Here is a 25,338-nt window from a genome sequence, read left to right as displayed (position 1 = left end):
CGCTGCAGATCAAGGACGATCCTAAGACCCTGTGAGAATTACATCAGCTCTGCGGGAGCATCAACTGGGTTCGTTCACTGCTGGGGATCACCACCAATGATCTCATGCCATTGTTCCAACTTCTGAAAGGCGACGAGGACCTTGACACTCTGTGATCCCTAACACCAGAGGCCAAGTTGGTGGTACAAAAGGTAGCCCAAGCCATACAAGAAAAGCAGGCTCACAGGTACCACCCCAACCTACCTTCTTCCTTAGCCATTCTAGGCACAAGTCCAAGGTTTCATCCATTGCTTTTTCAATGGGATCAAACATCCTCAGAATCATTGAATAGGTTTTTCGGACCCATCGACCAAACAAGACAATCACTACAACATAGGAAGTAATGGCTCACCTAATCATGAAGGCTAGAGTGCATCTGTATTCCCTCATAGGAATAGACCTTGCCAATATATATTTGCCCCTTACCACTGAACAACTTAATTGGCTGTTACAAACATCTGAGCCACTGCAATACACTTTAGACAGTTACCCCGGACAAATTTCTATTAATTTCCCAAAACATAAATTATTTAATTCGACTTTCAATTTGACCCCCAAACTCCTAAAAAGTCCAATTCCATTAAAGGCTCTGAATGTCTTTACAGACGGATCTGGGAGTTCCCATAAATCAGTTTTTACTTGGAAAAACCCAGCTACCCAGCAATGTGAGTCGGACACTGACATCATTCATGGGTCCCCCCAGTTTGCTGAATTGGCTGCAGTGGTCAGACCCTTTTCCAAATTCAAAGAACCAATTGATTTAATTACAGATTCAGCTTATGTCTATGGTGTAGTGCAGCTAGCTGAAAATTTGATTCTAAAAATATCCTTAATCCCCAATTATATGATTTACTGTCCCGTTTAATTTATCTTTTATCCCACAGAGAACATCCCTACTATATTGTGCACACAAGGTCCCATACCACCCTTCCTGGTTTCATTGCAGAGGGAAACGAGAGCAGACGCTCTAGCCATGGTAGCCCAAAACACCCTTCCCAATATGTTTGAACAGGCTAAGATTAGCCACCAATTTTTTCATCAAAATGTACCTGCCTTGGTCAGGATGTTTAAAATCACCAAGGACCAAGCAAGATCCATCATAGCGAGGTGCCCTAATTGTCCATCTTATGCCTTTCTGTGGAAGGGGCTAACAGCGGGCCTGTTAGCTAAAGGAGCGAGAAGAAGCTGAGAAGTAAGAAGAAACTGATAAGGAACTCTCTCCAAGGCTGTAACCAAGGAGACCGAGAGAGGAGGGATAGAAGAACTTTGCAGCTGGATGAAACATTTTTAGAAAGTTAATTAAGTCACCATAACTTTTTCACCAATAGTATTATGTTGATTTATTGTGGCCAATAGTAAGGATAGAAGAAGGATAAACAACTGGAAAGTGTATAAAAATCAGCCATATTCAATAATAAAGTGTTGCCAACTGAGACTGCTTGTGGTCTCTGCTTTATGTCGTGACCGCCTCGACAGCGACACCTTTCCATCTGTTGGAGTGGGAGTCAATCCGAAAGGATTGCAGAGTCTCCAGCTCTGACAGACAGATGTGACTCACACTATGCCCCTTTCGGGCGATTAAAATACATACATGTGTCAATAGACACTTTTTCTGGTGCAGTCTTTGCTTCTGCTCACACTGGGGAAAAGACAAAAGATGTCATCAAACATTATTTACTAGCATTTTCCACCTTGGGCATTCTACAGGAGGTAAAAACAGATAATGGGCCTGCTTGCACCTCACACCAGTTCCATCAGTTCTTAAATCAGTGGGGTGTACGGCACAACGCAGGCATACCACACAACCCTACAGGACAGTCCATCGTTGAAAGGGCCCACCATTCCATCAAAAGGGTCATTGATGAACAGAGAGGAGGAGTCCAGACCTATTCTCCCATTGAGAGATTGGCAAAGGCTCTTTATGGTTTCAACTTTTTGAACAATTCATTTATGGAGCCTACTGCCCTGATCATCAGGCATTACACTAATGCAACCGACTCACAGCTAAAAGAAAAACCACCTATGTTGATCAAAGACCCAGAGACCAAACAGATTATGGGCCACTTTCCATTAATAACCTGGGGGAGAGGGTATGCTTGTGTTTCCACAGCGGCCGACCCAAGGTGGATCCCAGCAAAGAACATAAAGCCATTCTTAGAAGCAGCAAAACCAACACTGGAACAACCTGAAAAGGATCAGAACAAACCAACAGAAAGAATGGCAGAAGCTTGGAAAAGACAGAAAAAGAAGCCCAAAGGAGACCATCCACACCATCTTGACAATACCAGCCAGGACCTTCCAGACCGATAGAACAATACCAGTCAGGACCCATGAATATCGCGCCGGCATTACCATCCTCATAAACTATATTTAATGTTTTGAGACTGTTAAACAAGTGTTATTCTTAATTTTAATTTATTATTTATTTACTTTCAGGCCACCCAAGCCCCCAACGGCCAAAGCCAATTATGGCCAAAGGACCGTCAATTGTTGTCGCTGCAGTAAAGATTTGGATGCTCCTCGCTATGCCACATACCTTTGCCTGGGTGATCCCTCAACCCACCCACAATGTTTGGGTCACCCTAGCCAGGACCTTGAAACAAGACAACATGTGCCTGCCTGTGGGAAGCCCCGATGACTGTTGTTGTTGAGGCGGTCACGACACAAAGCAGAGACCACAAGCAGTCTCAGATGGCAACTCTATTATTGAACATGGCTGACCTTTTATACACTTTCTAATTGTTTATACTTCTTCTACCCTAACTATTGGCCACAATAAATCAACATAACACTATTGGTGAAAAGTTACAGTGACTTCAACTAACTTTCTAAAAATACTTCGTCCAGCTGCAAAGTTCTCTTCTTATCTTTCTTCAATTCCCTACTTCTCTCAGTCTCCTTGGTTACAGCCTTGGAGAGAGCTCCTTATCAGCTTCTTCTTGCTTCTCAGCTTCTTCTCGCTCCTTTAGCTAACAGGCCCACTGCTAGCCCCTTCCACAGATGACCCACTCTCTACATATTTGGTGGGGATGCCCATCAATGAGTGGCCAGTAACCGTAGATACCATCAGTGGAAGGTGAGGTAGCTCCCCCATTAACATCCATAAGGAATACAACCCGGCAGACAACTGGGACCACTGGACCTTCAGGCTTGAATACACAACTGAAGAACCACAGGAATAAATCAGGCTGCCAAAAGAGATCATTGTATAAATTTGGCGAAAATTGTGATGACCAAATTAAGAATTGGAGCTATGGGAAGACAGTTGCAGCCTCCATTTTTTCACCTTGGGTGGCTGCAGCAAAGGCTCTTGGGGATTTAACCAATTTAGAATGCTGGATTAGCAAGCAGTCCAGTGTTACATCCATCACTTTAAAGAGACAATTCAACATGCTACCTTGCAAAACAGAACACCAATGATTACCTGCTGCTTGCCCATGGACATGGCTGTCAAGAGTTTGAAGGCATGTGTTGCTTCAACCTGTCAGATCACAGTGAATCAATACACTGAAGGTCCAATTCTTAAAAGATCAAGTAAATAAAATACAAATGGAAGGCGACAACGACTGGGTCTCCAAGCTATTTAAAGACTGGCAGCTCAAGGGATAGATTTCATCTTTAGTTAAAACTGTTTTATGGACCCTGTTTATCATTGTTGTTGTGGTGATTGTGTTGTTGTGTTTTGTTAAGTGCTTGCAGAGGTCTAGAGCGGAGGCCTTTTTAGTAAACAAAAAAGGGAAAGTTGTGGAGGCTTGGAGGCCTACCGCTGGTACTATAACACTTCAGCCCTGGAGGGGCATAAAGAAACACCCCTCTAAGGTTAGGGTGAGAAGAGCCTCCCTCCCATAAACCTCTGCAGGCACATGTTAATGTTTCAAGTTCTATTGGTTCACCTAGGTGATGTCACTAGAGGATGTATCATCTATGGAAGGATGGTCAGGTCTCTCAGGAAGTATTTTAGGGGGTTGCTAGGGCATGTAGGAAAAAACATAGGAAGACCAAAGCTCAATTTGAACTTAATTTGGCAACATTTGTAAAGGATAATAAAAAATGTTTTTGCAAATATATTAACAGCAAAAGGAAGTGTAAGACCTGCCGTTGTTCTCTACTGGATGTGGGAGGAAACTTAGTAACTGCAGTTGGGGAGAAGACAAAAGTGCTTAACACCTTCTTTGCCTCAGTCTTTAGTGGGGAGATGGCTTCTCCTCAGGACAACTGTCCTCCTGGGTTGGTAGATGGTGTTAGGGAGAAGAACGGTTCCCCTGTTATCCAGGAGGAGGCAGAGAACTGCTGAGCTGCTTGGATGTTCATAAATCTATGGGACCAGATGGGATCCATCCCAGAGTGATGAGGGAGCTAGCAGATGAGCTACACACAAATATGTGTGAAGATGTTGTGTTGTGTTATTATGCTCCCCCGGTTTAAGCTGGAATGTTCTGTTACCCCCTTTTTCTGTATAATGGTTCTGTCTGGAATTCCCCCTCTTTCCCAGTTATCTGTACATCACCGGTTACCCTGGAAACTCGCGCCCTTTCTGTCACCCCCAAATACCCCCCTTTTATCCAGAATCTTCGGTGCTATACATGGAATTATTGGGCCGGGGACCGGGGTCCCACCTTTGAGCTCTCTCGATTGGCTACCCGTCCTGTCACTCTGAAAAGCCCGTGCTCCCCGTGGGCTCCCATTCGCTGCCTGTCTGAGCTCTCCCTCTCCCGTTTCTCCTATATAACACGTGTATTCCCTCCCCCCGCCGCCCTTCAGTCCGGCGGCTTCCCCTGGGTGTTACTCCGCGTTCTGGAATAAAACCTGGACTTGCCCTGGTCAGGGGACACTCTCCCATTCCCTGTCTGTGGTCCCGTGCCTTTTTGTCCGCCTCTGGCAGAGCTGACTGCCGAGCCGGCGCGCCCCTGTCAGCGGAGCGGCTCCCGTGCACCGCGCCGAGAAACTGCGCACTCCTCCCACTCCGTCTGCTGGCTGGCGGGGACGGTGGCTCAGGCGGACCTTTAAAGTCATGGCTGCCACAGATTTGGCGCCCAAACGTGTGACACCTTTGTGGTCTCTCGGCACTCGCGGCACTGAAGAGAACCGCGGGACCCGCGTACCGAGACAGTCTCAATTGGTCGCGAAATCCCCCCAGGGGCGAATTCGGCGGCGTTTTAGCACGCCGTACTCCCCGGGGACGGGACGGCAGCTCCGAAGCACCTCAGGAGTCGTCCCGGGACAGGACACCACTCCAGACGGTTTTTTTTTCGCCCTCACTGGAATTCCGTGAGTCTTTTTCTCACCCCTGTCCTTTTAACCCTTTTATTCCTTGTTGCCCTGGGCGGGCAGAGGCAATTTTCCTCTTTCCTCGGCTGCGCAGCCACTCCCTTTTCAGACAGGGGCCAGCGTGGAGCTTTTCTTGATTTCTTTTTCCTTTTCCTGAAGTGGTGGGTGGTTTGAGCTGCTCTTAACATCTTTGCAATGGGTGCAAAGCAGTCAGCAGCTCAAGAGAGAGCCTTTATCCAAGTTGGGGATATCCTTGCGGGGGGGGGGGGGGGGGGGGGGTTCATATTCCAAAAAAGGAGTTGAAAAAATTAATAAAGTGGCTGTTTTCTCAATTTCCTGAAGTTTCCACTGACCAATTAGATAATTATAGTTTTTGGGATCTTATAACTAAGAAATTACACGATTCTGTAAAAAATGAAGAGACAAAACTGGCAAAAATCAGCTTTTGGTCCTCCCAAGTTAAAACGTTGTTAAAATCAGGTTCTAAATTGAGAAAACAGTCCTCTTCCTCGAGTTTGCAACCCAGTTCTCCCTCTAACCCTGATCCTAGCCCTTTTCCCTCCCCTGCCTGTCCTAATACTGGGATTCTGAGAAGAGCAGCTCGCTCCAGCAGGGCGCAGGGTGGTCATCTTTCCCCTGGCTCTTCTCAGAAATCCCAATCCCCCTGCCCTAGGAGTCCTGGCCAGACTCTTAGGGGATCTTTTCCTTCTCCCTTTCTCCCGGTTCCCAAATCCCCAGTTAAAACCTCTCAAGTTCCTTTTCAGCTCCCCTCCCAAGATGGCTCCTGTGGAGCACAAGATGGAGGGGACCACATGGCTTTTCCTGCCCTTTTTCCATCTTCTCACCACAATCGTTTTGGCTCAAAAAAAACCCCTTTCCTCTCTCCAGACTCTTCCCAACTTCCCTCCCTCTGCCCTCCATCAGCACCTCCCCTTTCTCCTCCCCCTCTCTACCAGCAAACCACACCCGCCGACTCCTCCCTTGGGGCAACACCTTCGTCATCTGATGCCCCCGCCCAGTCCTCCGACAAGTCCTCCAGCCACTCCCCCTCCACTCCCCCTTCCAGTTCCCACACTTCGGCATCCAGGGGGTGGGGGGAAGGGACCCAAGATCTGGAGCCGGTTTCCATCCCATCAATGGCTCTGGTCTCATACCACCCTGAGGGGGCGGGGGGAACCCAAGCCCAGTGGACTCCCTTTCCCCACCACCAAATTAAAGAACTCTGCAAGGACCAAAAGGATTTCTCCTGGGAGAGTGAATACTTCCGGGGGATTCTAAGGGCCACTTTAGCAGGAACAGAAGTCACTCCCTATGACCTCCAAAACCTTTTCTCATGCCTCCTCAACCCCACTGAATATGAGATGTGGGAGGCGGCATGGAGAAGGGAGGTGGTGGGGATCCTTCCCTCTTTGTGGGTGAACCCCCACACGGGGCTCGATTGTAATGGTGAAGGCATCTCGGTCGAACACCTGTGTGGGGAGGGAGTTTTTGCTGACAGGCCATTCCAGTCCAGAATCATCCCGCCTGAAGTATTAAGGGAGAGCCGGAGAGCAGCAGAGAGGGCTTTTTTAAGGTTGCCATCGGGGGTGCCCCAAATTTCCTATTCAAAGATCATGCAGCAAGCTGACGAGCCATTCATTCTTTTTGTTGAGCGTCTCCGGAAAGCCATTGAATCGCACGTGCAGGGGGAGGAGACCAGGAAAGAACTCCTAAAGGAAGTGGCCTCCACCAATGCCAATCCAGCCTACAGGGATGCTATCTTGAGCCTGCTACTGGACCCTCCTCCAACCCTGCAGTGGATGCTGGAGATCTGCGCCCGCAAAGTCTCCTTGGCTTCCAGGGACCTTGACCCAAGGGCCCGACCACCGCCCAGATGTGTCACTGCTGCTGATACTTGGGATGCCACTCCAGTTGACCCTGCTCCTGCTTCCCAGATGAGCCATCCACCGCCATCCAGTACCCCTGGGCCGGTCCACAGGGGTACTTCCCCCTGCCATCTGTGTGGACAGTTAGGGAATTGGATGCCTGACTGCCCCCTGCAGAAGCAGTTTTATGAGTTTAAAAGGGGGCAGGGACTTCGGGGGAACCCCCCGCCAAAAAACTAGGAGCTGAGCGCAGTTCCCCCCTGCGTGCAGAAATGAATAAGGCGGGTTCAACATCATTATGCAGGGAGGGGAAAAAGGGAAAACTGCCTGCCACCTCAACCAAATGTGACTTTTTTTTACCGGACTTGTCATGCTTATCATGCCTCCGACATATGCCTATTCTAACCACCTTTTCCAAAATTGAACCTTTCAGGCTGCAGCTAACGGAGCCACTCCATCTGAAGGACTCCGATTTTCATCTTGTGACTGTGTACCCGGAGTGCCCAGGTAACTGGGGACGGATCAACTGTGGGTATGTAGTTGTCGGAGACACAAAATTCACACCATCAGAGGTAAACATTGTCCCGGGTCTCTTGACATCAGACCCAGGGCAATTCTCAATGGGGCTGTACTGTGTCCGCCCTCCCCTCTTCCTGCCCAAGGGACAGATTATTGCTCAGGCCATTCCAGTGCCTGAGCTAACCTGGATCCCAGGACCGCCCTCTACACCACCTCAAGATGAACATCCTACAGCGGCCTGGGCTCAGATCCCTGGGGGGGAGAAACCAAAAATTACTTGTCAACTCTCAAGGGGAGGAGACAAAATACCCCTTAAGGGTCTTTTGGACACAGAGGCAGATGTGACGATCATTCCTTCTCGGGAATGGCCATCGCATTGGGAATTGCAGGATGTTGGCTGGTCATGTCCGTGGTGTTGGGGGTCTTCAATTGGCCAAACAATCAAAGAGCACTGTGCAAATTAAGGGGCCGGATGGGCAATTGGCATCTATATGCCCATTCGTTTTGGATTATACGGAACCCCTGTGGGGGAGGGACCTCCTTGCCCAGTGGGGAGCCCGAATTGACCTACCAGTGGCTCCTCTGGTTTTTCAATTAGCGGTCGCTGCTGAGCACTCTACCTGGAAACTGAATTGGAAATCGGACAAACCAGTACGGGTAGCGCAGTGGTTGCTCAATAAACAAAAATTGAAGGTGCTCAATGAGCTCGTCAAGGAGCAGTTACTTAAAGGCAACCTGGTGGAGACCATGTCAGAGTGGAACTCCCCAGTGTTTGTCATCAAAAAGCCAAACAAAGATAAGTGGCGGCTCCTTCACGACCTCCGACAAATTAATAATATTATTGAAGATATGGGTCCCCTCCAACCCGGGATGCCGTCCCCGACAATGCTCCCTTGAAATTGGAATCTGTCAATTATAGATATCAAAGATTTTTTTTTCCATATTCCACTTCACCCGGACGATGCCCCGCGTTTTGCGTTCACGGTTCCTGCCAGCAACCGTGAGGCCCCAAGCAAGCACTACCACTGGCGTGTTCTTCCTCAGGAGATGAAGAACAGCCCTGTGATTTGCCAGTGGTATGTCGCTTCCTTGCTGTCCCCCATTCGTGCAGCCGCTGAGGATGCAATAATATATCATTATATGGATGACATCCTCGTTTGTGCTCCGACCAACGACATACACACATGCGCTTGACCTGACAATCAATGCATTGATTGCTGCAGGGTTCGAGCTTCAGCAGGACAAGATTCAAAGGATGCCACCCTGGAAGTATCTGGGTTTGGAGATAAATAAGCGGACCATTGTTCCACAAAAATTGGTTATTCGTACAAATATCAAGACCTTGGCAGATGCCCATCAGCTGTGTGGGTCTTTGAACTGGGTAAGGCCTTGGCTGGGCATTCCTATTGATGTCCTAGCCCCTCTTTTCAATTTATTGAAAGGGGGAGAGAAGCTTAGTTCTCCTAGGGCCCTTACTCCAGAGGCTCAGGCAGCACTGGAAAAAATCCAGCAATCCATTTCGGCCAGGCAGGCCCACAGATACCAACTGGGTCTGCCGTTCAAATTTATCATCTTAGGGAAATTGCCACACCTCCATGGGGTGATTTTTCAATGGGACGATTCTATCAAAGGCAAGGACCGAGGCTCGGAGGACTGCCTCTTGATCATAGAGTGGGTTTTCCTCAGCCACCACAGGTCCAAAAGGATGACACGGCCATCAGAGCTGATGGCAGAATTGATTAGAAAAGCAAGATCGCGGAACAGGGAGTTGGCGGGGTGTGACTTTGAATGCATCCACATTCCATTTAAATTAGAGTCGGGCCAATTCAAAAAGAAAACCTTTGATGAACTGCTCGAGATTAATGAAATGTTGCAATTTGCACTGGACAGTTACACCGGCCAAATTGCAGTTGATCGGCCGGCCCACAAATTGTTTAATCAAGAATTCTCATTATCATTAAAAAGAATTCAGAGCCGAACCCCTTTGGAGGCACTGACTGTGTTTACCGACGCGTCTGGGGCATCCCACAAGTCAGTACTGACTTGGAAGGATCCTCAAACTCAGCGGTGGGAGGCCGATGTTGCCAAGGTGGAAGGTTCTCCACAAGTAGCTGAGTTGGACGCTGTCGTCAGGGCCTTCGAGAGGTTCTCTGAACCATTCAGTCTTGTAACTGATTCAGCATATGTCACTGGTGTAGTGTCCAGAGCTGAAGAAGCAGTTCTTCAAGAGGTATCCAACATTCTCCTATTTAATTTGCTCTCAAAATTGGTAAAACTGATCTCCCACCGAGAGCAACCTTTCTTTGTGATGCATGTCAGGTCACACACTGATCTGCCGGGGTTCATTGCAGAGGGCAATCGAAGAGCTGATGCCCTGGCTGCTCCTGTTCAGATGGCCCCGCTCCCAGATCTGTTTGGTCAAGCTAAGATCAGCCACCAGCAGTTCCATCAGAACGCCCCTGGCCTGGTTCGTCAGTTCCAGCTCACACGCGAACAGGCCAAGACGATCGTGGCTACATGTCCCCAGTGCCAGTCCCATCAGCTCCCATCACTCAGCTCCGGAGCTAACCCCCGAGGTCTTTCTACCTGCGAGGTGTGGCAAATGGATGTTACACATATCCCTTCTTTTGGCCGGTTGAGTTACGTACACGTTTCAGTGGACACTTTCTCCAGTGCAGTCTACGCCTCTGCCCACCCAGGTGAGAAGGCAGCTGATGCCGAAAAACATCTTGTGCAGGCGTTTGCTGTCCTGGGCATCCCCAAGGTCATCAAAACCGACAACGGCCCAGCACACAAGTCCAGGGAACTGCGAAGTTTCCTGCAGCAATGGGGAATAGAGCACAAAACAGGCATCCCCTATTCCCCAACAGGCCAAGCCGTGGTGGAGAGGACCCACCAGAGCCTTAAGAAGGTTTTAGAGCAACAACATACGGCTGTGAAGGTGGAATCTCCCCATGCCTGTCTCGCAAAAGCACTTTTTACTATCAATTTTCTAAACTGTTCCTTTGAAAATTTAAATCCTCCAATAGTACGACACTTCGGGCAACACAACCAGCTGCAGCTGAAAGCCAGGCCTCCGGTCCTAGTTAAGAACCCAGAGACCTGGAAAACAGAAGGGCCTTTCGACCTGGTCACCTGGGGGAGGGGATACGCTTGCGTGTCCACTCCCTCAGGGCTTAAGTGGGTACCATCTAAGTGGGTCAGGCCCTTCCTTCTGAAAAAGGCACCAAAGGTTGGAGGCGTGGCACAGGTTGAGGAGGCTTGTTGGAGGAGGAGGCGGAAACCCTTTTCCCTTGACTTTGATATCCTCTAAGTTCCCCTCTGGGCAGAACCAAAATTTTAAGTTCACCTTTTCACCCTGTTTTCTTTGATGTTTCAGTGACAACCATTCAAATGGCCTTTTCTCCATCTACCATCCTGCTGCTGGTGACAGCACTCAGGTCCCACTTTCCACCTTCAGGCACCTGGATTGTCCCTCAGCCCAAAGCCAATGTCTGGAAGACGCTCGTGAAAGTCTTCGGCCAAGATCACATCTGCCTCAACACCGCATCAGCAGAGGACCCAATGTCGTCCTGCCTTGTGGGGATCCCTCTCTCTCCTAACGATTTCCCATCTCCCCTTGCTACCTCCTTCGCTCCCCTGATAACCCAAAGAGTTGCCTATTCTCCCAGTTTTAATCCCACAGATGGCTGGAAAGACGGAATCCAAGGTTTGACGCCTTTGGATTCCGAACCCTTAGAATTGGAATTGCTCGGCTCCACCAATGCCTCCCTCTGTATTCAGTTTATGTTCACCCCCAACCCTCTAGATAGATCATTTCAATCAGTTAGGCAGTTCAAAAAAGAATACACTGCCAATTTATGGTGTGGAATCGTCGCCCATATAGAGATGGCTTCCACCTTTGATTATAAACCTTTATCCCTACCCCGTGGTGTGTTTTTGGTTTGCGGAGACCAAGCATGGGCAGGCATCCCCTCTCGCCTTATCGGAGGCCCTTGTACTTTCGGACGGCTGTCATTGTTTACACCCAACAAAACCCAAATTAATAATTGGATTTTAAAAAAAATGTCACACTGAATTCGGCCCATTCCAAAAGGGATCTTATAAATCTCGACCCAGAGTGTGACTCCGAAATTATTCATTGGTCTAAACCAAAAGGAGTTGCGGTCACCGTGTTTTTGCCCTGGGTATCCGCAGCCAAGGCTCTAGGCGAATTGGCCCACCGAGAGTGTTGGGTAGCTAAACAAGCCAATCTTACATCAGCCGCATTATCGGACCTCCTATCAGACGAGGAAATTACAAGGAAGGCGACTTTGCAAAATAGAGCAGCCCTTGACTTTCTGCTCGTCCTTCACAACCACCACTGTGAGGAATTTGAGGGCCTCTGCTGCCTCAATTTATCATCAAGGGCCGAGGACGCGAGAAGTGCCATCAAAAAAATGCAAGACATGGTAAACGACATAAAGAAGGAAACACCAGACTGGCTGGGGGACATCTTTTCAGGATGGGGCTTTTCAGCCTGGATGAGGTTAATTCTAAAAACTGTTCTGTTGGTTCTTTGTATTTTAGTTGTAGTTTTAGTTGCTTGTTCTATAATTTGGAGTCTGATGAAGAGACTGCTGGGTAGGATTGTTCCTACCCTCGAGGTAAACCAGGTGGTGGCTCCGGGACCGTACAGCGAAGCAGAAGCTTCAGAATCGGATCGATCGGAGGCCTCCTCAGCCGTGGATGACGACCAATGGGCTTCTGCACCTTTCAGCCACCTCTGGTTCGGAGATTCCATCCTGGACTCAGGCTGCCTTAGTCAGACTCAGTTCACCTCATTTTAAGTTTTTGTTTTTTAAACGAAAAATGGGGAGATGTTGTGTTGTGTTATTATGCTCCCCCGGTTTAAGCTGGAATGTTCTGTTACCCCCTTTTTCTGTATAATGGTTCTGTCTGGAATTCCCCCTCTTTCCCAGTTATCTGTCCATCACCAGTTACCCTGGAAACTCGCACCCTTTCTGTCACCCCCAAATACCCCCCTTTTATCCAGAATCTTCGGTGCTATACATGGAATTATTGGGCCGGGGACCGGGGTCCCACCTTTGAGCTCTCTCGATTGGCTACCCGTCCTGTCACTCTGAAAAGCCCGCGCTCACCGTGGGCCCCCATTCGCTGCCTGTCTGAGCTCTCCCCCTCCCGTTTCTCCTATATAACACGTGTATTCCCTCCCCCCACCGCCCTTCGGTCTGGCGGCTTCCCCTGGGTGTTACTCCGCGTTCTGGAATAAAACCTGGATTTGCCCCGGTCGGGGGACGCTCTCCCATTCCCTGTCTGTGGTCCCGTGCCTTTTTGTCCGCCTCTGGCAGAGCTGACTGCCGAGCCGGCGCACCCCTGTCAGCGGAGCGGCTCCCATGCACTGCGCCGAGAAACCGCGCACTCCTCCCACTCCGTCTGCTGGCTGGCGGGGACGGCGGCTCAAGCGGACCTTTAAAGTCACGGCTGCCACATGAAGAATACAGAGAACATAGAAAAAAAGGCAAAACCCAAATGGCATCAGCAGCAGTCAGTTCCAGGTCTACTGGATGCCTCTCCAGGTGAAGGCAAACTGTGACCTGCACTCTGCTGCTAAAGCAATGAAGAAAAAGGCATTAGCCATGTCAAATGTGGCACCATTTGACTGCCTTGGACTGCAGTTCGTACTGAAGTTCCAGCATGCCCAGCACAGTGGCTGAGTGATGGTGTGACTTCATTCAGGCCACAATAGTCCACTGTCAGTCTCTACTGTCCATTAGACTTACACACAGGCCATGTAGGGCTATTGAAGGGTGAGCAAATCTTGCTGACCACTCCCTGGTTCTCCAGTTTACAGATCATCTTATGGATGGGAATCACAGTCTCAGTTCACACGGTATTGCTGACGATGGACTGTTGCAGTAGCAATTAGTACCTGCTGTTCTTCAACCCTCAGGAGTCCTACAGCAGAAGAGTCCTCTGAATGACCAGGTGTCACAAGACGAGTGGGAACTTCAGACAAGTCCTGCCTCAGCCTCAGATTTTTGGCAACAGCTTCAATTTAAGAAATCAATCTGGCATGCAAGTTCTAAGGATGGCAGATCAGGTCTATTATAAAATGACTTATTTATTGAACAGACAGGAGATAACAGAAAAAGATCGTAATTAGAGTTACTACACAATATAAACCAAAAAGAATGACTAGTATATTACATAAACAGTGTGCAATATCAAGGTACCTATATTATAGCTAGGAAAGAAATAGTATTGATTAGGAGGCTAACATAATACTAAAATGACAGTAGTGTACACAGAGTCCTTTCACTCAACCTCTGGGGAGTAACCACAAAGTAGGCATCCCTGCTTTGGGGAGAAACTCCACACATCTCCAGGGAATGTGCAGAATATTTCTGCTTTGTGAAAGCTTGGTGTAGCTTTTATAGTTTGCAAAGTGAGGTGTCTGTCAGTGATAAATCCAGCTTATCTTTCCAGATCTCATTTCCACAGCAAGATGTTTATTGGCAGCTGGAAGCATTAATTGTATGGTGCCAAAATAACTCAGTAAAATATAACTTGTCCTGTTTATTTCACCAGTCAACAAGCAACAAATAAGCTCTTGTGGGGGCAAAATGCTCTGCTACACCAGGCAAGGTATTCAACTGTCTAGTGTCTTCTGTCTCAACAGCAGCTACCCCAAAAGCCCACCAACGTCCTTTTGGGTCTTTGAAATACCTACTCCTGAGCTAATCTATGCCAATGATACATGGGGTCTCTGGACCAGTCATGATGGATTGTTTTTTCCACTCTTTCCCAGTCAAGCTCACTTCAGTTTCAAGTGGAGTCAACTACTGAGACCCCCCTGTCATCCCAGCAATGAAAACAGGTTCTGCCCCCACATGTCCCGATGGTATCAGAGTATATTGTGCACCAGTGTCAACCAAAGCTTTGTATTTTTGTGGTTCTGATGTGCCAGGCCATTGGATCCACACAGTCCAAAAGACCTGATTTTCCCTGGCCTCTACCTGGTTAGAGGCAGGGCTGCTCCAGTTCTGGCTATTGTTTCCTCCCTGGGCATACATTCTGGAGGTCCCTTCAAGGGGATCAGACATGTCATCCTCCCTTCTGGATGATGCTTCAAGGTTTTCCAAGGGCCTTACTGCAGCTGGAGGTCTTCCTGGCAAAGGTATCTCTCCTTCACACTTGTTCAGAGTCACGTCCAGAGTGAGATTCTGGCCTCCTCACTATCCCCTGGTCAATACCCACATCCCTCAACAAAGATCCCAAGTGCCTCACTTCAGTACTGTCCAAAATCATACTGTCACCTGTGATATCTCAGACTCAGATCAACCAGCTCAATATGGATTTGTCTGTTCATCAGGTGAGGTCTTTCCACAGGTTGTGTAGACTTTCTAAGGATAGGGATTTGGTCATTAGTTCTGACTGATTCCTCTGCTGGCTGTGAGGGTCTTGCCTCCCCATCATCATCCACCAGGCAAACAGATTTGGTCTTGTATTTCCTCCTTTGAACAGGGGCAACTGCTATTGGCTTAGGCAGCCCATCTGATTTAACTGCATCCTGAGTGACTGTGGTGTCTGTAGATTTGTTCTCCTTCCCCTCCAGCTGTAAGTGCTTCTGTACAGTATTGAGCAGTGTGCGATAAGCATTAGCCAAGGCCCAGCACAGTTCAATAAGCTGTCCCTCTCTTGAACTACCACTGCAATTTTCTTTCAAATATTCTGCTACCTTAGTGGGGTTCTGTATTTGTTCAGGGGGGGACTTACAAACTATTGGAGCAGAGTACCTCTTCAAAATCTGGCCCATATCCTCCCACATTCCATGCCACTTAGGATTTCCCACCCCTTGGTCAGATCTCTGGGCAACCTCCCTGGAAATCTCAGCCCTGACTATAAACATGTTGTAGACCATATGGAGGAGACATAGCAGAACTAGCAATAAGAATATGGTGTCAATATCCAGAGGGAAGTTAAATTTCTCAAAATGTGATGTATCAGACCTAAAAGAGAAGAAGGAGGTGAAAGGCTGGGAAAAATCATCCTCTCCTGTTCTCCCAACAGGCTAGGTGTGATTATTAATAAACCCCTAGAAGAAGCAGCCCAGCCCAGGACAGGCAAACAGCAGCAAATACATATACCAAACACTCTTCATTGTCTCTGATGGTATCTTTACATAAACTGATATCACAGAGTGTATCAACAAAGCAATCTTGGTTTCTCTGTCTGATCTGAAAAAGAGAACCATCATGGGCAAATGGTTGCACATATTCAGACACATATACAAGGTTAGGTGCCACACCTCTATGAATAGCTCAAGTAGCATGGTGACCAGGGAGTTCTGTATCAAATATATAAATGTTTCAGTCAAAATTTTTATTTTTTCATTTTCTGTCTCAAGCCCCTTTAGTTGGGCACTAAATTTATCTTAGTTTAAGACAATTATAAGGGGCAGAGACTTCAAAATTAACTATCTTCCCTTTAGCTTTAACCACTCCCCTTTTACCAATAAGGAAAGACGAATGTAAGAAGATATAAATGAAAAAATAACAGTTTACTAAAAATCAAAACAGCAACAACCAAGATAACAGCAATAACCACTAGATACAAAGGTGCTGAATCCCGTGGACTCCCCAGGAACAAAGAAAACAAGATGGTGGAGAAGCCCCTCCTCCCAAGATGGCAGCTGCCATAGCCGACCACATGGAACAGAAGACAAAGACAATATGGCAGATGTGAGAAACTTTAAAAAAATTTAAAGGTTTATTAAATCTTAACAAAAAAATACAACAAAAGGACTAAAATAAATAGGGAAAAATTACAGCGTTGGGAGCCCCCTGCCCCATGGCTGCCAGCCACATGGCTCATCTTCAAGATGGATGCTTCACCTTTTATATCTCTACCCCTTCCTAGAGCCTTGTCAGACAACACCTTCCTTGTCATCCAGTGGTGGAGGTCACTTTCTTATATTCTGATTGGAGGTCAGGTGTTACCATAGTAACAAGCCAACCTTCCCAAATGCCCAGATTACCAAGACCATCCCATGATAACAATACTGGGGAGGAACACATTGTAGTAACATAACTATACATTTATAAAACTTCTTTTAACATACATATAATGTTCACCCCTTAATTGTGAGAGCCAACCATCTCATTACTCATCTATAACAGCAGAGAAGCCCCGCTTGGCTCAACCATCTCCCTGGAACAACAACAACGAAGTGAAGGTAGGAGCTTACAAAGCAGTTCTGGTGGGAGATGGGGGGTGCTGGCATCAGCCTTCCTGCTCCCTTTCAGCCTGGCTGGACCCAGTTGGTGTTGGTGCTGCAGTTCCAAGTTGCTGCTGCATTGCAGGGGGAATAAATGGTCCTGCTGAGCGCCAAAAGATAGGGCCCCGGGTCAGGCGGTCCCAAGAAGCGGTACGTGTGTTTGAGGTCAGTTCTGCCACTTGCTGCCTCCTCCTGCCACCTGCTGGACTCAGTTGGTGTCAGTGCTACTGTCTTGGGTCACTGCCCCAATGGAGAGGGAAGAAAATGGACTCGCTGGGCACCAAAACCCGTGGCCCCTGCCCTGTCCATCCCAGCCTGGTGTGGTGGCTGGGGAAAGGCACAGTGAAATTCACTCTGAAACAGACCTGGATAGCAAAATGTAGCTTCTCAGGTCACCACTAGGAGACCTGCCCCAGGCAAACCCTCTCAGCAGCCCGGAGAGAATGAAAGACAACTTGTGCATGTTCATTCCCACTTTTTAAAGGGACTCAGCGCCCCTCCCCTCTGTGAACCTGTGGCAAAATGCACAAGTTCTGTTTCCCAGGTTGTCAGGTCTTAAAAAGACAGACAGTAAAAATCTTGGGCAAGTTGGTGTAGAGAAGATATGAAATACCTGATGATTTTTTGGGTCATCCAGGACAATCATGCTGGTTGCTCAAAGCCCCATCCAACCTGGCCTTGAGCACTTCCAAGGATGAGGCAGCCACAGCTTCTCTGGGAAACCTGAGCCAGTACCACACCACCCTCATCATAAAAATTTTTCTTCCTTATGTTCAATCTAAATCTACCTTCTTTCAGTTTAAAAATGCTGCCTCTTTCTTGTCCTGTCACTGAAGGCCCTGGCAAAAAGTCTTTGTCTGTCTTATAAGCCCTCTTTTGTGGCCACAGCTCTCTTCATAGAGAGCAGGCAGGCACAACTTCCCAAGGATATTTCCTGGGAATTGTAGCGAGGAACCTCAGAGGAAGAGAAAACAATTCTTATCTCTACTTGTTGCTACTGTTGTTTTTGCACATGTGGAATGTGTTAGGAAGATTGTTTACATGAAGGGATTTGGTAATTGGATTCTGGTGATGGTTGTTTATATTAATTAACCAGTCACTCGAAACTATGTCCTGACTGTCTGGAGACAGTCACAGGTTTTTCTTTAGTATCTTTTTAGTATCTCTTTAGTATGGTATCTCTTTATATAGTATAGTATAATGTAATATAATATAGTTTAATAAAGCAATTGTTCAGCATTCTGAATCAATGGAGTCAGATGCGAATCATTCCCAGACGTTGGGGTCCCCCTGTTGTATTATACGCTTTAAGTACTGAAAGGCTGCTATAAGGTCTCCCCAGTCTTCTCCAGGCTGAACAACCCCAACTCTTTCAGCCTGTCTTCATAGGAGAGGTTGACTATATAATACCCCATGGTTGTGTTAGCACTCCATTATTTCTGTCAAAAGAAATTAGAAACTACTGCCTTTCATCCAAACTGGAGGGAGTACCCTTTTCTTGCAAGCATATACTGTTGCCTTTTGCCCAACCTGGAAATGAAATGAGATAATTTTAGTAAGGAGGTAATATAAAAGGGGATCTTTATTTGAAGGCCTTCAGGAGCAGTTATAGAAAGATGTCCACAGAAGCCCACCTCCCCCAGGGGTGAGTACATTTTTATAGGTTTTAGGAAATTAACATAATTAATAAAAAGCACCAATTAGGAGGACAAGGGGTGGTGCAGTTCTCTCCCCCAGGTCAAGCCCCTTCTCTGAAGCCCCCCATCAGCACTAGTTGAACTTTGTCCATGAAAATGTATCTTGAAGAGTTGTTCTCGGCCTTGGTTCCCAGCAAGAACCAAGATAGGATAGGGGCCTTGCTCCTCCTGGGGCTTGGAGCTCTGGAATTTGTTTTGTCTTTCTGCTTAGGGAAAGGCCATGAAAAAGTACTGGAAAAACTAGCTACTAATACAATAGGTGACAGAGTTACAAATATATGTGTGAAGAATACAGAGAACATAGAAAAGAAAAAAAGGCAAAACCCAAATGGCATCAATACTAGTGAGAGAAACCCAAGAATTACTCATGCAGAGGAACAAAATCTGATGGGTGCAGTTGTTGACAAATGTCTTGGGGATGGTTTATTACCCCATCCCCTTGTTGGGGTCTTTGATTTGTTTTGTGCCCAGGCATGGGGGCTGTTCCCACCCCACTCCCCATCCTCTCTGGCTCCGGGGCTGTTGCAATGAATGGGAACCAAGCTGGGGTTTCTGGGAGGAGTTGGTGGCAGGGCGAGAGGCAATCTCCTGCTCTTACGGCTGGCAGTTCAACCAGACACATGGGGCCCATATCTCTGACCAGGGATCCTGCTGTTTCTGTGGGTTTTGACTTCTTCTTTTTTGTTTTTTTTTTGTTTGTTTTTGTTTTTTGTTTGTTTGTTTGTTTGGTTGGTTTTTTTTTTTTTTTTTTTTTTTTTTTTTTTTTTTTTTTTTTTGCTTTGGCACTGTGACTGAGCTTGTCAGCAGGGGTTCTTTTACTGCTCTGCTGTCGGGAAGCCCAGAGCCAGTGTGTGCCCTGCCAGGACCCGGCACCGCCCTCGTTTCCCACCAGGGGGCTGCCCCCGTCCTCTGCACAGCCCAGATCCAAAGGACCAGCCAGCTCTGGTAAGAACATCCCGAAGAGCCTTTTACTATGTTCAGGAGCTGGAGTGCTACTGCCCAGTCCCCACCTTAGCTCCACCATTGCTCCATGTTTGTACTACACTAGCTTTTCACCCTCTGCCTTCCAGGAGGTCCTGTCATTCCAGCTTGCTGGTTCCTACAGTCCTGCTGGGGCACCGGGATCGACTGCCCCTGGAGGGTTTGTAAAGCAAGCCCTTAATCCGTCCCTTCCCATCTTGGTCAAGCTGCCATTACCACATGGTCCCTGACCTTGCACCAGAGCACTCCTTGCAGCCGCAGGGGAATCATCGCACCTGCCCTGCCCACCAGGAGCCTGCCAGAGCCCCTGCCAGCTGTGACCATAACTACACCAAAGGGGAAAGTGCCTGCAGCTGAGAATGCTGTTACTGGGTTTGTGGTTCTGTTGTCGCTGCCATTGTTGTTGTTTGTTTGCCTTGTTATACATACTAGTAAAGAACTGTTATTCCTTTTCCCATATCTTTGCCCAAAATCCCCTTAATTTCAAAATTACAATAATTTGGAGGGCAGGGGATCATATTTTCCATTCCAAGGGAGGCTCCTTAGCAGACATCTGTCTTTCAAACCAAGACAACAAGACTGCACTTTGCCTCCCAAAGAACAGAAGGAGTGAATATGACTTCCCAGGCAAAGCATGCAACAAAGTGAATTCTCCAGAACTCTTCCAGACCTTGTCTGGTCCAACTAGTTAAACCTGAGGGAGTCATCCTAAGAGCCACAGTTTGACCATGTTTGACTTTAGTAAGCTGTAGAACGGTAATAAGGGTAAGTAACATCAGTTGTCTAAACCCAAATATAAATTGCACACACAAAAAGTATATGATCATGCTCAAACTGCTTTATGAGGATTTTTTATAAACTTGATTGTTTCTCATTTTTTAAATCCTCTGCATAGCTCAATCAAAAGATTAGACCATAAGTATTTCAGTATTTTTAATTTTCTCATTATTAATTATTGTATCAGGTTTGTGTGGCAAGGTTTTGGTAGTGGTGGGGCTACAGGGGTGGCTTCTGTGAGAAGATGCAAGAAGCTTCCCCTATGTCTGATAGATCCTGTGCCAGTCAGCTAGAAGACAGACCCCCTACTGGCCAAGGCATAAGTGATGGTGGTAGTGCCTCTGGGATAACATTTTTAAGAAGGGAGGAAAATCCTGCACAACAGCAACTTCAGCCAGAGAGAGGAGTGAGAATATGAGAAACAACCCTGAAGACACCAAAGGCAGTGAAGAAGGAGGGGGAGGAGGTGCTTCAGGCACTGGAACAGAGATTCTGCTGCTGCTCACGGTACAGACTATGGTGAAACAGTTGTCCCCCTGCAGCCCATGGAGGTTTATGGGGATGCAGAGATCCACCTGCAGCCTGTGGAGGTGCCTACACTGGAGCAAGTGGATGCTCAAAGGAGGCTATGGCCCTGTGGGAAGGCTGCACTGGAGCAGGCTCCTGGCAGGATCTGTGGGGACCCATGCAGAAGCAGTTCATGAAGAGCTCCAGCCCATAAGGACTCAAACTGGAGAAGTTTGTGTGGAACTGTCTCCTGTTGGAGGGACCCCATAATGGAACGGGGGGAGCATGTGAGGAGTGCTCCCCCTGAGGAGGGAGAGGCAAAAACAATGTGTGATGAACTGACCACAACCCCCATTCCCCATCACCCTGTGCCGCTGAGGGAAGGAGGTAGAGAATTTGGGAGTGAAGTTAAGCCTGTGAAGAAGGGAGGGGTGAGGGGAAGGTGATTTTAAGATTTTTTTTAATTTCTCATTATCCTACTCTCATTTGATTGTAATAATTTCAATTATTTTCCCTAAGTTGGGTCTGTTTTGCCCATGACAGTAACTGGTGAGTGATGTCTCCCTGTCCTTATCTCCACCCAGGAGCCTTCTGTTCTATTTTCTCTCCTTTGTCTGGCTGTGGAGGGGAGGGAGAGAGCCTCTTTGGTGGGTGCCTGGCATCTGGCCAGTGTGAACCCACTACAGTTTCCTAAAAGACAAAAGAAAGTTCATGTCTATTTGAAAAAATAAAATAAAAATAGTAAAATAAGAACTGAGGAAATGAAAAGTTTAAAGTTTGCATAAACATGCTCCTCACTACTACCTATTATCATCCTAAGCTGTGCTGGTTTTGTTTGGGATAGAGTTCATTTTCTTCCTAGTAGCTGGTACAGTGCTGTGGTTTAGATTCACTATGAAAATAATGTTGATAACACAGTGATGTTTTAACTGTTGCTGAGCAGTGCTTACCCTAAGTCAAGGGCTTTTCAGTGTCCTGTGCTCTGCAAGTGAGGAGCTGCACAAGGAGCTGGGAGGGAACTGTCAGAGATTGAAATAGTTCACGCCTCAAACATTGATATAAAGTTTTGCTCCTTATAGCAAAACTGTATAAAGGAGCCATCAAAGCCCACCCCTCCCTAAAGAATGCCTGACTGGAACTTTGGACTGAAAGTCAAACTGCTGAGATTAGATAAAAAGAAATCTATTCTTCAGTCATCTTAGGCCCAGGGAGAAGTAACCAAACAAGGAAAAGAATGCAAGTCAAACCCAGCAGCCATACTAGGAATCATGTCTGACTTGCTTCGGGTTATGGGAGGCCATAACCCACAGATGCATTTTGCTGGGAGCAGGTTTGCACAGATTTCACCCCCAACTGAGGTGGGGGGGGAAAGTTTCAGTGTGTGGTAACCTCTGTCCAGGGACAGTGAACCCATCCTCACTTACGCAAACTGGCTATGGAACCCCCAACCTTGGGAAGGCTATATCCACGGGACATTCACATGAGAAACAACTGAGGGGGTGCCTTAATCCATCAAATGTCCCTCAAAGTGCCCTTCAGAGTCATTCCTGAAGCCTTGTACTGCAGGACTGCACGTGGTGCAACAAATCCAGAGTCTGTTGTAAGAGACAATGGCAAACTCCCCCCCCCCCCCCCCCCCAGGGAAGTGCCTGGATTTTCCTACCTGGCCTAAGCGTATATTAACCCATCAGATTCTATGCTTTTTGGGAGGATCTTCACCACCAAGAAAACCATCTGGAAAAGATCAATGGAACATCATTGGGATCCATGGTGTTATAGATAAGTAATGTAATCGTTGGCTCTCACAATTAAGAGATAGATATTATGTGGATGTTAAAATGTATAGTGATGTTATTGTAATATGTCCTCCCATAGTCTTCTTTCCCCTCCCCCTTGTAATAGTCTTAGTAGTCAGGACATTTGTAGAGGGTCAGCTGATTACCAAGAGGTGCAGTGTAACAACACCTGACCTCCAATCAAGATGTAAGAAAGTAATGTCCACCAATGGACGGCAGAGAAGAAGTTGACTGACAAAACTTTGGGAGGAGCTAAGGGTATAAAAGGCAGAGCATCCATTTTGTAGATTGAGCACGTGGCTGATAGTCACAGGGACTCCCAGCGCTGCAATTTTTCCTTATTCAGTCCTGTCCTAGGGTGACGTTACGATGCTTGTATCCCCATTCATGTGTTCTGTTAATGTTGGATATTATATTCTGTACCTTTAAGACTGGCTCTGGAGAGGGAAAGTTTTGTTTTGGTTTTCTTATCAGCCTGGCGGGACACAGAGACTGCAGCTTTTGCTTTTTCTGCTTTTGCTTTTCGCTTTGCTCTCTCGCTCTTGCTTGCTTTGCTTCTGCTTGCTTTTGCTCATTAGCTAGTTTAGCTAAACTGTCCAAATTTCTTCCTGGACTGTTTCTCCTTTCCTTTTTCTGACCATTTCGAACCTGCTCTGGACTGGGACCTGGGAAACACCAAGAGTCTGCACCTTGTGGCCTGCAGCAGCTGCCCCAGCGCCGGAGGGACTGAGAACAGAGTGACCAAGAGAGACTTTCTGAATTTGTCATCTTTTTTCAGAGTGGTGTCATCCGGTATTGTTCATTTTGTGTGCTGGGGGGTGCTGTGCCTATTAAATAAACAGGTTCTTTCCACTTCTCTCCGAGGAATCCTTCCCGAACCAGTTGGGGGGAGGGGCCGTGTGGGTTTGCTTACTGGAGGGGCCCTAATTTGGAAATTCTCCTCCAAATTTGCCCTAAACCATGACAAGTCCTTTTGTTGTATTTTTGTTAAGTGTGATAGATGAGTAATGCGATGATTGACTCTCACAATTAAAAGGCAAATATCATGTATATATTTTAAAAAAGTTTTATAGATTTATAGTTGTGTTTTATCCCCCTTGCATTGGTATCAGTGGACAGCCTGGGTTTGGGACATTTGGGAGAGTTGACTTGTTACTATAGCAACATCTGACCTCCAATCAAGAGTTAAAGAAGTAAACTCCACCACTGGACAGCAAAGAAGGAGTCGATGGACAGAACTTTGAGAGGGGCTAAAGGGTTAAAAGGCGAAACCTCCATTGTGTGGGTTTGCTCCCCGTGCCGTAATATTTTCTTTATTCAGTATTCTGTTATATTTTTGATAAGGTTTTAATAAACCTTTCTAAATTTTTGGAAGTGAGTATCATTTCTCACAATATGGGGACTCATCCGGGAGTAAACACCTTGCCCCAGTGGTGCTAGGAGTTTTTGAAAAGAGGCACACCCCACCACATGTTTGCCGGATAGTCTTGGACTCTCCCAGGGCCACCAGTGGTGGCAGGCTGGAAGCTTGGAGACAGCAGGAGGCTGGATAAAGAAAAGAGAAGAAGGCCTGGGGCGGGGGGGGGGGGGGGGGGGGGAGGAGGTGAGTAACATCCTCATAACTATTTTTTTGCAAGATAATCACTCCATAATTCTGATATAGGAAAGCGAACTTCACGCCATTACTATACTAGATCCGTTCCGGTCCACTGAAGTTTTAGGATATTGGATGGTAGTAGGGAATGGCAGGATGTGTGATAAAGAGGAAAGCAGGGATTTCCCCCGTGGCTGGTGGGATGCATGAGATTGAAGGGCTTGTGAGGGGTTTTGCAGCACCGAGCCAGCACACACAAAGGGGGTCAGGGGGCCCACGTGGGGCACCACTGGGCTCTGGTGTGTGGCCAGTGCTGTGGTATCCCAGCCCTGCTGAGCAGCGGTAGCCAGTGGCAGTTTTGGGGGATGCGCTGGCAAGCCAAGCAGAGGGCTTGTATCTTAACGGGAACCCATGGCGGGCCCCCCTGCGGCGTGGGGGGTTCACACAGAGGATTCACTCAGCTCCTGTGCCGCTTGGGTGGGAGCAGCTTCTGGGTGCAGCCAGTGCTCCAGAGCCAGCTGAGATCGGGAGGGGGAGCGGGGGCAGAGTCCCCAAGCTGAAGGAAATCAGGGGCAGGCTGGTGGCCACAGGACCGAATCTTGGCGGACCGGCCATGGAGCAGGGAGTGAGGTGGAGCTGCCACCCACTGAGCTGGGGGTGAGGCAGGCTGGCCACAGACCAGCTCCCCTGTAATACCCACTGGCATAAGGCTGTGGGGTCACAGTAACGAGCCAAGAAGGAGAGGAATGGCAGGGACCAATCCAGTGATACAGAAGTCCCTGGACTGTAGCCAGTTTTTTTAACTTTTCAGAAGAAAGGTAAAGCTTTCTTTCTTTCTCTTCTCTTCTCTTCTCTTCTCTTCTCTTCTCTTCTCTTCTCTTCTCTTCTCTTCTCTTCTCTTCTCTTCTCTTCTCTCTCCCCTTTCATTCTCTTGCCTCCTAACTGATTTCTATTTTTTCCTCCTTTCCTTTTCCCTTCTTAGGAAGGTGGGCCTTGCTGGGAGGGCTTGTGGTTA

General features: G+C 47.5%; 1 long non-coding RNA gene across 1 annotated transcript; it reads left to right on the top strand.

Annotated features, from left to right (window-relative positions):
* The first annotated feature begins 7,511 nt into the window (after positions 1 to 7,511).
* Positions 7,512 to 13,002, top strand: LOC143696593 (uncharacterized). Its single transcript, XR_013185990.1, has 2 exons — positions 7,512 to 7,679; positions 11,071 to 13,002. It is a non-coding gene; the product is annotated as an uncharacterized LOC143696593 (long non-coding RNA).
* The last annotated feature ends 12,336 nt before the right edge of the window (positions 13,003 to 25,338 follow it).

The sequence above is a fragment of the Agelaius phoeniceus genome, chromosome W (genome assembly GCF_051311805.1).
Source record: "Agelaius phoeniceus isolate bAgePho1 chromosome W, bAgePho1.hap1, whole genome shotgun sequence".
Taxonomy (NCBI): Eukaryota; Metazoa; Chordata; class Aves; order Passeriformes; family Icteridae; genus Agelaius; species Agelaius phoeniceus.
The sequence above is the reverse complement of the archived record's forward strand: the minus strand, read 5'-3'. Positions and strand labels throughout refer to the sequence as shown.